Source organism: Mesoplodon bidens (genome assembly GCF_964165515.1).
Source record: "Mesoplodon bidens genome assembly, chromosome: 2".
In the NCBI taxonomy this organism is placed as follows: domain Eukaryota; kingdom Metazoa; phylum Chordata; class Mammalia; order Artiodactyla; family Ziphiidae; genus Mesoplodon; species Mesoplodon bidens.
The window spans coordinates 107,075,193-107,090,692 of NC_138177.1; the positions used below are offsets into that span (position 1 = coordinate 107,075,193).

At 43.8% G+C, this 15,500-nt stretch overlaps 1 protein-coding gene across 6 annotated transcripts in view; it reads right to left on the reverse strand.

Moving 5' to 3' along the window:
• Positions 1–15,500, reverse strand: part of LRRC8D (leucine rich repeat containing 8 VRAC subunit D) — a 108,857-nt gene that overhangs the window by 22,731 nt on the left and 70,626 nt on the right. The window contains exon 3 of one of the 6 annotated variants that reach the window (XM_081225953.1): positions 7,836–8,020. The exons of the other annotated variants lie outside the window; for them this stretch is intronic. The gene's annotated coding sequence lies outside the window, so the exon portion shown is untranslated. The remainder of the gene's footprint in view (positions 1–7,835; positions 8,021–15,500) is intronic. 6 annotated transcript variants of the gene reach the window in all.

Sequence of the window (15,500 nt, forward strand, 5' to 3'; positions counted from 1 at the left end):
CTCAAAGTCGATCCCATTTTCCCCAAACAATTATTTCTTTGGGTACCTCAAGTTCTATTTCTAGAAGAAATAGTAAAGTTCCAGTGGAACTCTTACCTGACATTGACTGGCTATTGTATCCTAGCAATGGCAATTAAAATCTCTAGGTCTCCAGTTCTTTATCGGTAAAATGAAAGACTGCGTTAGATTGTCTCTTCCTCCCTGATGTAAAATTCTAAGATTCAGTTCACACTTAAAATCCAAACTCAATTACATCCTTCAATGAAAGCCATTTGCCTCCCACCCAATACGCCAAGGCTGAGTAAGCTACTCAGAGTAGCTGAGTCCCCTTGCTACCTTATTTGCTGTTGTTTGGGTAATCATTAGGATATCATTATTTGTTTACCCAGCAGACTGCAAGTTATTCCAGAGGAGAGACTGTGTCTTACTGATCTTTCTATATGTGTCATTTAACAGTTAGATCCTAATTGCCTGATATACAAAAGATATGTAGCAAATGTTTTTAGAATAAATTCTTTGAACCACCCTATCAAGTTGTCATTGGGTACTTTGTTTACACCTAGACCACATCCTGAAGATACACCAAAGTTCCCTCCCGTAGAGCATCTGCAGTTTAGAAACAGGGCAATCGCATGTGATGATGAATAACAATACAAGTTTAGTGTATTTTAACTCATAACTTTGAAAAAACATTCTCTTGGAGTTTAAGATGTCTAAGATCTTTGATGCTTTAACACTTTGTGACCGCTTTGCAGGGCTTTGCCATTTTTCCTCTTCCGTGTTAGGGGTATGAATCTGTATCATGCTTATTTTTAATGATTCAGCTCTTTGGGGGAAAAAGGGATCTCAAAAGGGGAAAGACTGATTCAGAGGTGGAAAAGACTAAAATACTTGAAGATAAGCAAAAGAAAAAAGTTTAGGAAAGGTTAATACAATTTTTTCATGGGGTGGTGTAAGTTAAGAGTGAGGCTACATCAGGCCAGGGCAGGGCAAAGAAAAGAAGTAAAGATAATGTATTTTTTGGCCTGAGAGTGTTTAGCCTTCAAGTTCCCAGACAAAATTTCACGTAGTACTTGTCTGTTCTTTGGTATTTATTTTTCTTATTCATGCACATCCTGGACGATTAGGACAAATGGGAGTGAAGGCTGCTGGCACTTGTGCATAAAGGCTCAGTGGAACACAGGAAGTCCAGCACCTGAATGGTGGCCAAGAAGCCCCCTGGGACCCTTTGTGTTCTGAATGTGACCAATCACAGTAGCCTCTCTGCATGAGTAAATGCTGACAGGTTTATATGGAGGAGCTGGAGTTACCTACTCTTTTGTGTTTCTTTTAAAGTAACACCTGAATCAAGATGAGCTGGAGCACATATTATAAATTCAGATTCTTCCGCTCCACCCGGACCTACCCTTTCTACAGGAGCCCCCACTGATCTGCAAAAGAGTCCTTGGCAGGCTGGAATGCAATGAGCAGTAAAGCAAACCAGTGAAGCTGCGGAGCCCTTGCCAGCCAGGCTGAGCCGAGATGACTCAGCAGGTTAGAGCCGTGACCCTTGCTTTCTGGAGTCATTATTCTGGTTCTTATCCAGTGGCTACTACAAATGCTCACACAGGGATTGGTCTTACTCCAGAGCCCATCTGAGAACATCACGGAGTGGCTACCACAGCTGGGCGCAATCCACGGGCAGGTTTTTCCGCAGAAAGCCAGCCCCAGGTTCTGGTTGACAGCGGGGTTTGGCTGAGGACACCAACAAAAAAATCCTGGTCTACCTTAAATTCTGTAAAACTCTGTTCTTTAAAAAGGGCACAGAAGTTGGGGAAAGCAGAAAAGAAAACCTGGGTGTGATTGTGGGGTTCTATTCAATTCAGTACTACAAATTCAATTTCAAAACTAGGAAATTAATCATGGTAATAATAATTAATAATAATAATAATAATAATGAATTCCCTTCAGTGATGATAGTGACTTCTTTTTTCTGTTCTTCAGCAGCTGCAATGCACTTGCTTCTGTTTGAGCCCAGTGTCACCATGCAACGTATACTCTGCATCCTGCTTCTATTTAGGGTAAAATTCACCTTTGGGCTAAGTTATATACACCACCAGCTGTTTGGAAGGCAGTACTGTTTGACACTTTACGAAAAGGAACTGTTCCTCTCATCATTTTTTAGTCAAATAAGGATTAATTTTTTTAAAGCCTAAAGTGGCACTTGAAAGAAGTCTCAGACGTTGGAAGGGGGCCAGTTACAACGCCAGGGAGAAGTGTGGCAGCCACATAAAATGTGCTCCTAGGGCTTCCCTGGTGGCGCAGTGGTTGAGAGTCCGCCTGCCGATGCAGGGAATGCGGGTTCGTGCCCCGGTCCGGGAGGATCCCACAGGCCACGGAGCGGCTAGGCACGTGAGCCATGGCCGCTGAGCCTGCGCGTCTGGAGCCTGTGCTCCGCAACGGGAGAGGCCACAGCAGTGAGAGGCCCGCATACCGCAAAAAAAGAAAAAAAAAAAAAAGTGCTCCGACTCCACATTTAAAGCTTTAGCAAGAGCAGTGAAGAAAGGCAAAGCAGATTGATCTCGGGTTCAGTCACAGCTGGACAGATGCCATACCTCCCTTTCTTACTGAGTGTCCCTGGAGAGAAGGGCCAGGACCAATCAACTTTTGAAGACCCCACTGCAGGTGTTATGAGAAGACTTTTATTTACTTTTCTCCACCTATCACCTGCAGAGAATTTCCCTCTATAACAGACCTGGCCTCTCTCTCTCCACCTCCTCCTTCCTCTCTTTGGGATCTGCCTGCCTGCAAAAATGGTGAATGCTGGACTTTTCTCCTACTGGGGAGTAGGAGGTTTTCCCTGCTGGTTGCCAACTTCTGTTGTCCTGCTGTACCAGGGAAAGAGTGGGTAAATCTATCTAATTCAAGGATGAAATTTCAGAAGGCCTTCTTGGCTGCAGACCCAAAGCCACATTCTCCCAAAAGCATTTTCAGTAATAAAGATGGTATTTTGCTGTCCATCCGCCTGACTCCTTTATCTCTCTACACTGCTTTTTGATTCAAGCTTGGAGGAGGGGTTATCTATGGGCCTCCTCAAATCTCAAGAGTGGGTGGAACTCCTTGTCTTGTATATCTTACAGTTTTTAGCAACTATTTATTGAAGCTATACGTGCAAAAAATGTGGTAAGAAGGAAACTAAATAATCTGTTTGGTCTTATTTGTTTGTGGGTCTTATTTGTTTGGGGTACGTGACCACACCCCATCCTACCAAATGCTGGGGAGGGCAGTCTAAAACATGCTATCCAATTTCTGTGTGAATTCTTAGAGGGAAACAATTCATCTAAAATATATTCAAAAGGGAAACAATCACACCCAAAATATTACTGATGACTTAGCACATGGAAATAGGTTTCTGACCTATGAGAAGCATTAACCACCTGGAAAGTTTTTTCCAAATGTTTTGCAAGCCAAATGACACAGGTGAAAACTTAACCCTTAGGATGATTTCTTTGCATATGCTGAAACAAACCTGAAGGGCACCGTGAAACGTCTTCACAAGTTCTTCCCCATTTTTACAGCCAGATATTTTACACTATCAATCTTTATAAAAGGGTTATTTAAAACCTCCAAAATGAAGTGTTTCCATGTAAAAATTCATGTAGCTAGCATTTGCCTGCATCTGAAAAAGCCAGCCATGGGTAGGAAACATTAACAGCAAGGATACCGAACAGCTAACAAAGTGACTTTAACATGTGTCATCATTTTAATTCATCCTGAGGCTACCCTGTGAATAAGTGTTATTATCAACCTCAAATAGGGGAGAAAACTGTGTTCAAGAGGTTCAACTCCTTGCCCAATATTACTCGGCCAATTAACAGTGGTGGCACTAGGACTCAAACCTAGGTCTTGTGATGAAAGAATATAAGTGCTTTACATGCAGTCTTTTTTTTTTTTTTGCAGTACGCGGGCCTCTCACTGTCTTGGCCTCTGCTGTTGCGGAGCACAGGCTCCGGACGCGCAGGCTCAGCGGCCATGGCTCACGGGCCCAGCCGCTCCGCGGCATGTGGGATCTTCCCAGACCGGGGCACGAACCCGTGTCCCCTGCATCGGCAGGCGGACTCTCAACCACTGCGCCACCAGGGAAGCCCTCCATGCAGTCTTGATTAGAACTGGGATGGGGGCGCTGCAGGAGTGGTAAACAGATCCAGGCAGAGCACGCCAGCAAAAACAAAAAAGTAACCTGGAGCAGACAGAAGAGCAAGCTACCTTACCAAGTTCAGATTCCCCTTTTGTATCCCTGCAGAGTCCTTTTAAGGAGGAAAAGTGAGTGAATTCATTTCTTTTTATTTCCTTCCTTCCTTCCTTCCCCTGGGCCGGACCCACAAAGACACAGCCCAGGAACCAGCCCCCGGGGCAGCTGACATCTCTAAAAACAGTTTCATATCCGGTAAACTATACTGCTCCATTAACTCCAAAGAGAAGCTGACGGTCCAACTTTCCTGAATTTCCAAGTGGTCAGATGGTCCTTTACAGCCACAATGCACAGCTGAGGCTGGGGACTCCTGAAGGAGCCCAGCTAAGGGTGAAAGGCCTTTGGCTTTGATGGAAGTAAGGGGGTGCAAGGTAGAGAGATCTTTCCAGAGTGCTCAGAAAGATATCTCTACTATTAAGTTTTCGTCCCGCCTCCTCACTTTAATTCTTTAGACTCTGCCTTCTCTGGTTTGTCCCTGGAGTAACAGCAAGTCTTGAGTCCTGAGTAGGGGGAAGTTGGGTGGTCTCGGGCTAAACTGGGAATTCCATAATGATCATTATTCTTAGGGGTGAAAACAATGAATAATTGGATGCCCCAAACCACTAGAACCATTAAATAAAGTGACAAGTGGGTGTTAGATACCAGAATTATCAGGAGAATCTTAAAAGTACACGTACTGATGTTTTGAAAGAAATCAATTCAAAGCTAAATATAAAGTTTCTGGGCTCAACTCAAGGCATCAAATTAGTCTTAAGAACTCCATCCAAGGGAAGTAAAATAAGCGACACCTTTTCATGAAGCACGGGTATAAGCACACTTAGGAACATCAGCAAACACCCCCCAAAATCAATGTGATAAAGAAGCAGAGGAAATAATGTTTAACTTTCTGGAGGAAACCCTCCTTCTGAAAACAAACCAATGAACAATGCCAGAATCCTGAAAAGACACATCTCAATGTACGTAACTGTGCTTGCTTGTTCAGTGAGAGAGGTTAAGACACCTAACACCACCCTTTTTGGCTAACGATGCCATTTCTCTCACTGGTGAGAACAGTGTCACCCAAGTGGAAATTACACTTGGCAATGTGATACTGTGTACCTCACTGAAAAGGCATCCATATCAAACAACTTTTATTTTGATCAAATACTGAGTGAAAAAAAAAGCGATGAGCAGAATCAAAAAGATGGCATTACGGATAAAAGATATCATCTAATATATTTAAGAAGAAGCACTTTCTGGCATTTCTTCTTGTTTAACAATTCAAACAACTTGCATCTTGATGGAAAGAAACTCAGAATGAGTTCTCCCTATTTTGTCCGCGCTGTCCCAAGCCCACCACACCGCCCAGCTCCTCTTCCTCTGAACACATAGTACAATGTAATGGTTTAGAGCAGGGGCTCGGGAATCACATTGCTAGAGTAAGAATCCTGGCTCTGCCATCAGCTATATGGCCCTTCAGGTGCGTTACTTAACATCCCTTCCTTTCCACATCAGTAAGACAGAAAAAAATAGCACTCATCTCAGAGGCTGTGATGAGGATTTAATGAATCCACACATGTGCTGCACTGAGCACAGTGCCTGGCACACAATCACTCAATACATTTAACTTGATAATGACAGTAACGATGACATGGGCTTAACCAGACTGTGGTGAAAATAAGGGACTGGGGACCACTCAGGGTCTGTGCAAAAGCCAAATGTTCCCCTAAGCAACCACACAGAGTCTACCAAGAAAAAGACCTATCATTCTGTGGGCCCAGGGGACTCAGCTTGGCTATTCTTCTCAGCGGCTACAGCAGTTTATCTGAAGGGACAGGTCCAAAGGACCAAAGCCAGGGCAGAAGAGATATGGAGGGACAGAGACAGAGAGCCTGAGTCTGGGAGAAACTAGTTTGGGGCAGTTCTGAGAATGGGTAGCAGCCAACAGTCCACCATCATGGGATTCAGAATTTAGAAATAAAGTTAACAGGCCATTCAGATGGGCATATTCTGTTATTAGGAAAACTCTCCACCACTCTTCCTTCAAGGACCCTCTGGCAGGGAGTATCTTCCAAAAACCGCTCTGCCTCTGAATTTCCGCAGCACTCCTTCAAACATTTACGTGCACTTGTGGCATTTAATTATTCTGGAGAATAACTTATGCCTCAATTTGATGGGAAACTTTGGAGGAGGGCATGAGTGTGTCTTATAGTTAGATGTCTCTTCTCCTGGCCTATCTCTGTCCCAGAGCCTAACACCCACCATGGAAATGTTTAACCAGAAAGTACGTAACAAAATGGAAGACTCTGAGTAAGCCAGGGCTATAGAAATACATGCCACTGTACTAAAATAAGCACACATGGCTAGTACAGAGAAGAGGGCACAGAGCAAAGGAACGCACTTGCCCCTACCTTTACGAGGCTTTAGTGAAAAAAGGCTGAGTCCAAGAAGTTTAGAGGTAGAAGATGAAGCCTTCAGCAATCCTAAGTACTGAACAGATTTTAGTGTTCCTCCAAACAGAAATTAAATTAAAATAACAAACCCTAAAATAAGACTAAAGAAGTCCAGCAAAAGTCTGTGGGGTTTTTTTTCCATGATTGTTTTGATATTTTTTAAAGTAGCGAATATCAAATTCTCTTGAAACCATTTTCTCATGGTGACTTTGCGTTGCAGGTGCCCTAAACACACGCTTAGTCTATGTGGAAATCTAGTCCTACTTGGGCACCAAAGGATTCCCTCTAGGTACGGAGAGGCTGACATGAAAGAATGGAGCCAGGCAGGGGCAGGTAGGTGGAGAGGGAAGACTGAAGGAGGCAAAGGCGAGGGGCAAAGATGGGGAGAGCTGGAGACCAGGCAGTGACAGAGTAAGGTTAGGGCCTTTGATTCCTTCCAGCTTAAACCTAGAGAGAACTTCAGAGATGATCTAAACCCAGCCTTCTCCTTTTACAGGGGTGAAACTATAACCCATGGATGGTGACTCACTCAAGGCCACAACTGCTGGTTTGAGGCCAGGACTGAAATCTGGGTCTCGTGGTACCTGCTGAGAGCTCTTTCTACTCAGCACACCTCTGCTTTACACTCCCAGGGCATGGGGGATCAGGGCTCAGGCAAACAGCTCAGAACTCAGGCAGCCATGAAAAAGCCCTTGCAGGCTCTCCTACCTCAGCACCATGTGTTGACAGAGTCAACAGAAGAGGCAGGAGAGATTAGGCCCCTGGTTACCACGTTGCTTTTGATGAAGCCATTTGGCCTTCTAATAGGATTCACTGGACTAGAAATGTATGGGGACAGTCTGTTTCTCAGCCAGAAGGAAGTCTGGCTGGATCAGGCTCAGGCTTGACAATTCATGGCATGAAAGCCTACAGCACAAGAAGTATGCACCCCTTACATTCCCTGCCCCCGTGCTGCCTCCATGGGCTGTGGTACATGAAAGAAAATCACCACTGGGCAGCTGGCTTTCTTGATTTCTGCGATTTCTTGACTCTGAAGAGAGCACAATTGTGGAGAACATACAGGGTGAGGATAAGACACATAACTAACTGTGACAACTACTTTGAGAACAGTCTTGAAGGGATGCCACTGCAGTTTTGCTGACAGTGAAATCAGGGCAGACACAGGAAATTACCGTGAGGCTCAAGAGAAGCTTCTGCGCAGTGCTCTGTGTGGTTCGCGGATGCCTGGTCTGCGGACCATCTCTGGTCCCCAATTCAGACCTCGTGAACTATAAAGGCTTTCTTTATAAGAGAAAGTCCTCTGCGGGAGACTTTTCTGACTCTGGTGAGTCACCATCCATGGGTTCTAGTTTCACCCCTGTAAAAGGAGAAGGCTGGGTTTAGATCATCTCTGAAGTTCTCTCTAGGTTTAAGCTGGCAGGAATCAAAGGCCCTAACCTTACTCTGTCACTGCCTGGTCTCCAGCTCTCCCCATCTTTGCCCCTCGCCTTTGCCTCCTTCAGTCTTCCCTCTCCACCTTCCTGCCCCTGCCTCGTTCCATTCTTTCATGCTTCAATGCCTACCTTGAGTGTTAAACATATACTACACCTGACCTGGACAAAGTGTTCTTTTTTTTTTTTTTTTGCGGTACGCAGGCCTCTCACTGCTGTGGCCTCTCCCGTTGCGGAGCACAGGCTCCGAACGCGCAGGCTCAGCGGCCACGGCTCACGGGCCCAGCCGCTCCACGGCACGTGGGATCCTCCCGGACCGGGGCACGAACCTGTGTCCCCTGCATCGGCAGGCAGACTCTCAACCACTGCGCCACCAGGGAAGCCCAAAAGTGTTCTTTTTAATCATGGGGTTTTGGTGATGTATATAAATCACTCAACCTCATTCCCGTTCCATATCCCAAATGCCTACACAAAATCAGGCAAATGAAGAGGAAAACAGATGATGACCATTTTAACCTGTATCTCTTGCCTTTCTTCCTTTGAATCCTCTCCAATGCACCTTACTCAATAATGAGTCACTTCTCCCAAGGGAAAGGAAGCAAGCACTGAATAAAACACCTATCAACATTAGCATCACAACATCCCTTTTCTGTGCTCTCACCTATAAGCCTTTGCTCACGAGGTTCCCTCTTTCTCCAATTCACCTTGTTAACCTCCACTCTGTCCTCCGTTAGCACCTGTGGGAGGCCTTTCCTGAAATCCCTGTATCAATAACCCAGTCCTTCTAATCCTTCCTTGATGCTCCCAGAGTATCCTGTGCATTTCTGCCCCTCCACACTCTTTTAACCGTCACCTGGTTTTAAGCCTATCTCCTTCACTAAGCTATAAGGTTCTCCGGGGCAGGAATCAAAACTTACTCAGGGGCTTCCCTGGTGGCACAGTGGTTGAGAGTCCGCCTGCCGATGCAGGGCACACGGGTTCGTGCCCCGGTCCGGGAAGATCCCACATGCCGCAGAGCAGCTGGGCTCGTGAGCCATGGCCACTGAGCCTGCGCGTCCGGAGCCTGTGCTCCGCAACGGGAGAGGACGCAACAGTGAGAGGCCCGTGTACCGCAAAAAACAAAACAAGACAAAAAGAAAACAAAAAAAACCCAAGTTACTCAGGTCGGTTTCCCCAGGGACTAGTACAGCACCTGGCACACAGCAGGAGCACAACAAATAATAAGTTGTAAGGCATGATCACACACATTTTTTAAAATTAATTAATTAATTTATTTTTGCTGTGTTGGGTCTTAGTTTCTGTGCGAGGGCTTTCTCTAGTTGTGGCAAGCGGGGACCACTCTTCATCGCGGTGCGCGGGCCTCTCACTATCGCGGCCTCTCTTGTTGCGGAGCACAGGCTCCAGACGCGCAGGCTCAGTAGTTATGGCTCACGGGCCTAGTTGCTCCGTGGCATGTGGGATCCTCCCAGACCAGGGCTCGAACCTGTGTCCCCTGCATTAGCAGGCAGACTCTCAACCACTGCGCCACCAGGGAAGCCCCGATCACACACATTTTTAAAGTGGATTCTTAAAGGGACATTTAGGCAGGAACTATCAACTCTCATTTTACAGACAATGAGGCCCAGAGAGGTTTTAAGCCTCCCCAAGGCCACCCGTTTTTGATACCGTCTGGCTTCCAGGCTAGATTTTCACTTGACCACATTATAATCAGTTAACAAGCTCCATATTGGAGATAAAACAGAAAGCACTGATGTTCTGATGTGGGCATGTATGTAGTGACCTGCACGATAGTTCACAAAAAGTTTCAAATATGGGTAAAATCACTGTTCTGAAAGCAGGACCCCCAATCAGATTTGGAGATGGAGTTTACGCTAATTCTTTTCTCAAGGACCTTTCCATCCTAAAGCTCTGCAGAAATGTCTGGTGGACGCGACATTAGATACAAACAAAGGTTCCGCTGGTTAAAAGGTCATGAAACAAACTGTCTCTGGTTAAACTGCCAACACTGCCTTGGATGTCTTAAAAGAGCTAGACGTGGGACAGCGGCAGCTGTGGCCAAACTAGAAGCGACTGAGATGTGGCTGATTCACCATTAGGGCGCAGAGAAGCAACAACAGGCAGGATGGGCTTGGTTTGGGTCTTTGACCCTTCATGACCCGCTCAGCTCTTGAGCCTCTCTGCTGAGGAAAGCAGCTTTCAGCACTGCTGCCTCTAGGTATCTGACGCTGGGCCCTACCCCAGAGGTGCTGACTTAGCTGGCCCTAGGGTGTGGCCCTCATATCTGCATCTGGTGTGTTTAAACCTCCCTTGCAATTCTAGCATGCAGCCAAAGTTACGGTGACAAGCACAACTGGAGCATCTTCTGGGCCCTTCCATTGCCATGTATCCATCAAAGTTTAAAACACTTAAGTGAACAGCTGCTCAGTACTCTGGAGGTAGTGAAACCACTTTTAAGTTACTTAAAATGAACTTTTCTAGAGATGGAAGCAGGACTTTCCTCTTACTATATCCTTGACTGAGAGATTTTCTAGCCTCTTCTACTCAGGCAATTCCAATGACAGGAGGAAACTTGCTACCTTTAAAGGCAGTTCGGAATTGTATACTTAGAATATGTGAACGTTATAGTTTATATAACTATAAACTATATCTCAGTAAAGCTGTTTGTATCTCAGTAAAGCTGTTTTGCGTGTGTGTGTGTGCTTAGGGCACTTTATTTTGGGAAGGAATAGTGCTTGTTACAAGAAAGTGCTTTTGGATTAACCTGGGAAATTAACCTCGCTTTATGGTACAACATATATCTACTGGTTCTAGCTTTGCCACTGGGGCCACTCAGATTTAGTCTGACTCCTCTTCCACTTGACTTTGGATTCAGAGAAAACAGTGTTTGAATTCATTTAGTAGCTAAGTGACCCACAGCAAATGATCTCTCTCTAAGCTTCAACTTCCTGAACTACAGGAAGTGGGAATATTTCCTTTGTGGGACTGGTGAGGATCAGAAAGCATCTAATGTCTGGATCACCGTAAGATGCTCAATGAAGAATTCTTTCCTTCCCTTCCTCATAAAAGTAGGTGCAGGTCTTCCCCCAAAGTTCTCCTTTTTTTAAGCTGAACATCCATGAAGTTTAGCAATCCACAGATACTTAGTGATTCCTCCTCAGGGTGTGGTTTTTCCATTCTTCACCCTCCCAGCCCTCCTCCACTGAACTCTTTAAGATTTGACGTTTGCAGTGGCCTCGCTTCCATAGCACCAGTGGATTCTGGTACAGTGTATGTGGTATACCATCAACTGCTTACTGGCTCATGTTAAATGCTTTACAAGTTTTAGGAGCCCAAGATTTTCTCTCCCAATTAACAACTGCCTGTGGGCACTAAACCATATACAGAGGTTCAGTCACATTTCAGAGGCAATGAGTCATCTTTATTAGCTCCTCAAGGGTAAGTATGAGAATTAGGTGGGAATTCCTTCTGTTGTCCACTGTGCCCTCGGAGAGGTGGCCTCCTTTTATTACGCCAGAACAGTGCTGTTCCTTTGCTGTAAGCCTCCAGGACCAGGCTCACACCATGCTGCTCCCTACTCCGTCTCTGATCTCTGTCACATTTGCCCCCCCTTGTTTTAAATCTGTGATTCTGGCTTGGCAGCATAAAACTGCAGAAATCAAAGAGATCTGGCTAAGGCAGACAGGTTCCAATCATGGCGTTCTCTCTCAGACAAGCTATGTGACCTTGGGCATGCCATTTAATTCTCTGAATATCAGCACCATCCTCTGTGAAAACAGGAACACAGTGCCTTTCTGCAGGGGTTATGAAAATTACATGATATGTTACAATAAAATGCACAGCCCACTGCCTAGTATATAATAGATACCCAAAAAGTTGAAGAGTAATTATTATCATCACTACCGTGGTATGGCAATTTCCCGTTCTTAGACTGGACTCTGCCCTGAGTGCTAATCTATTTGGTGAGGGTCCTGACCTCTCTGCTTAGTTCCTGCCCTCCCTTGGCCTCCAGGAGAGGTAAAACCTGATCCTCATATAGGAGCTTCCCCCACCCCTGCCCTTCCTCACAGCCTCTCTCTCTCCAAGCCCCAGGGTGTGGACTTCCTATCAGCACCTGCATAAAGCAAGCAGGGGAATCAGGAGACCTGGATTTTAGGTCCTGCTTGGCCACTAGCCATGTGACCACATAGACCTTTTAGATCTCTGTTTCCCCTTCCAATGATGGCATTAGACAACACGATCTAAGATTACATAGTTCAAACCTGTTCACATCAAAGTAAAAGATGGAAACTAAAGATAAGTGAAAGACAGAATGACGAGATACATCTTTACATAAAAATTTCAAATCAACATATATGCTACATAGAAGATAATGTACTATATAAAAATTTCTTTATAATACACATATTTATATACAGTTTTCTGAGCTTGCTCAGGGCTAACTCAAGTTGCCTTTGAAATTTAAGCAGATATTTGGGGTAAAATTACCTAGCTGTGAATTTTTCTAAGCTGTTTGCTTATAACGATAACTAGAAGAAAACATACACGTCTGTCGAGTGGGTGAAGACAAAGAATTGTCTTGTCAAATAAGAACTCTTGAACTCTTGTCAAATAAGAAAAAATAAATGTACATGCCATCTAACGGACTTCATTGTTTATTCTATGAATATAGTAGGCTTTTCTTTTTGGAGTAGTAATGTAAAAGCTCTACATGTGCTCACAGTGTATTTATTTTTAGGTATATGTAATAATTTGGTTTCTCAAACATTTTTACTCTATTACCACACATGCAGTTATTAATTATCCAGCATGCCTGTCTGTTCTCAGACAAGCTGGTGTAGGAATCAGTTAATGCTGTTCACTGAAACACCAGCCTGCGTGCTCACTGAGGACGGGTGGGCAGCGGGGAGGACACATTCGGGTCCTGGGCTGACAGTGAAAGAACATGAGCCTGTAGCAGGGAATATAGCTGCTGCTTTTGTCAACCGCATGGTTCTTTCTGAGCTTGACAGAACCTTCCCTAACATGTAACCCAGAGCTTCCTCAGCTATAATGTAATACATGGAACACCTGGTATCCTGGGGAAAGGTAAGAGACAAATATTTAAGTGGTTACTTGTGATTGCCTTTATGAAAATACTTAAGTCACTCACATCCAAATAATGATTAAGCACAAATTATTTTTCTATAATTTAGCTTACTTAATATTGTACCGATGATGTACATGAACTTTTTCTTCCTGGTTTACCCTGTTGGCAATTCACTTTCAGCCCATTTATGCCACCATCCTTAATTATACAAACTTCCTCTGAACCCCAAAGAGTATGACTCTGTTCAATTTACTGAAAGCATTTAACTTACATCTCTCTAAATTTCTATCTAAAAGAATGTTCAAGATAAGGGAACATCTGAGTTTCCTATGTTCTGAAAGTTAACACTCAGAGATAAACAAGACTCAGACATTTTCTACTGCACACTCCACTCATCTTCTAAGCATTTCCCTTCATACTCTCGTGCCATCGGTGCCGAGAATGCTACACAGTTGGCTCACTCTGAGACAAAGAGCAGAAAAGTGAGAGATATCATGGAGGTACGGAGCTCTCTGCTTCCAGTATGTACTGCTCCGATGAGAGTTATGGGGGAAGGTTTAGCACATTTTAATCTTAAGCCCATTTGGAAGGAATCCATCAAAAACTCAAAACGCCAATTCTCTGCAAATACCAAAACAACAATCCAAACTAAGAAAGTACTCCAGACATACATCCAACAAAATTCTTATTTTCCATTATGCTCTACTGAAAAGACTTAAGAAGACAACTTATATCATCTGATTTATACCACGTCTGCAATCATCAAAAGATCTTCAGTCTAAAAACCAAGTGCATGTTTCCAGGCAGCATTTTACACTAGATATTAATGCATCCAAAACAATAACTCATTATATAGTACAATGGGTTTTCTATTTAGGAAATATCATTTTATCTACCCTAGGGAGAAATGAACACTTGGAAAGTAGGAGCATTCCTACCAACTCGAGCATCCATAATTTCCAACATTTTGTTGTGTTTTTGTTTTCAGATGATACTTTGTGCCTGGGGAAATGTGCAAATTCTCTTCTTGCAATTCTGTTCTAACTTTTTTTTCTAGCTATCTGAGCAAACAAGGTCAAATTTTAAGTATAAAATTAGACGACTTCTAGAAAAAAAAAGCAGTAAATGTACCTGTCAAGTAACTGGAAATTATAACCTTGTCCTAGCTTACTGACTGCCCTTTTGTTCTTTGAGTACGCCAAAGTCACACATGCCTCAGGACCTTTGCGCTTGCTCTTCCCTCTGAAGGACTGTTCCTCCCCCAGATGTTCTCATGGCTCCTTTCTTCTTATCATTTAGACCTTAGCTCAACTATCAGTTTTTCACTGAGGACTTTCCTGATTAGTTCCCATTTTACTTTACCATCTTCATAGATTTTATAGCTATTTGAAGTATGTTCTTGTTTACGTTTTTATTTGCTTTTTTATCCGTAAACCAGGAACTCATATATTTTGTTCACGCTACAGTCCTACAGTTAGAACAGTGTCTGTCATACAGTAGATGTTCAATAAGTATATGTTTAATGAATAAGTGACAGAAAAAAATTAAACAGATGTCATTGAAAGGTTATAAAGGACATGTAATTTTAAATCAGCTTTGTCTCATCAAACCATACTTTTTTGTGCTGTAGTAAGGAACACCAAAGACAGTCTACCTTATTTTCAGAAAAGTCTTCCACTGCACCTAAAGAGTGCTAAAGAATGTCAGGGGGTATCTCTGTGTTACTGGTCCTACCTTATCTGTTATCAATCATTTGGAAGGAGAAAAGTGCTTAGACTGCACAAAGCTGAAAAGATAGCAAATGCAGCAGAGAACAGAATTAGGTATCAGAAAGATCTCCATGGTTGAAAAGACAGGCTAAACAAACAAGATGATATTTAATAGGGATCAGCCCAAAGCCTTCAACTTCATTTAAAAATTCAAGAGTAGAGTGATGGAGTTCAGGACACCTGGCTTAATAGCAGCAGCACTTATAAAAAAAAAGGTCCAGTTTTCAATCATTGACTGTGAGCTTCATACGGGGCAACAACATGGCTTGGCTAACAAAGAGCCACTACAAGGATGTGAAACAGAACAATGTAGCATGGCTAGGGAGGATGAACCAGGGTTATAAAGGCCCTAAAACCAAATTATTTCATTCAAATTTCTGAGCACCTATGATGTGACTGGCATTACACACAGAACTGGGGATGCAGGAATAAGAGACCAAAGGTCTAGCGTGGGAGAGAAAAAGCCCAGAATTAGCACAGAGGGTCGGAAGGATGATGGCAGAGGGGCAAATGGTTAAGTTACAGGAACAAAGAGAGTTATTCCATCCACAC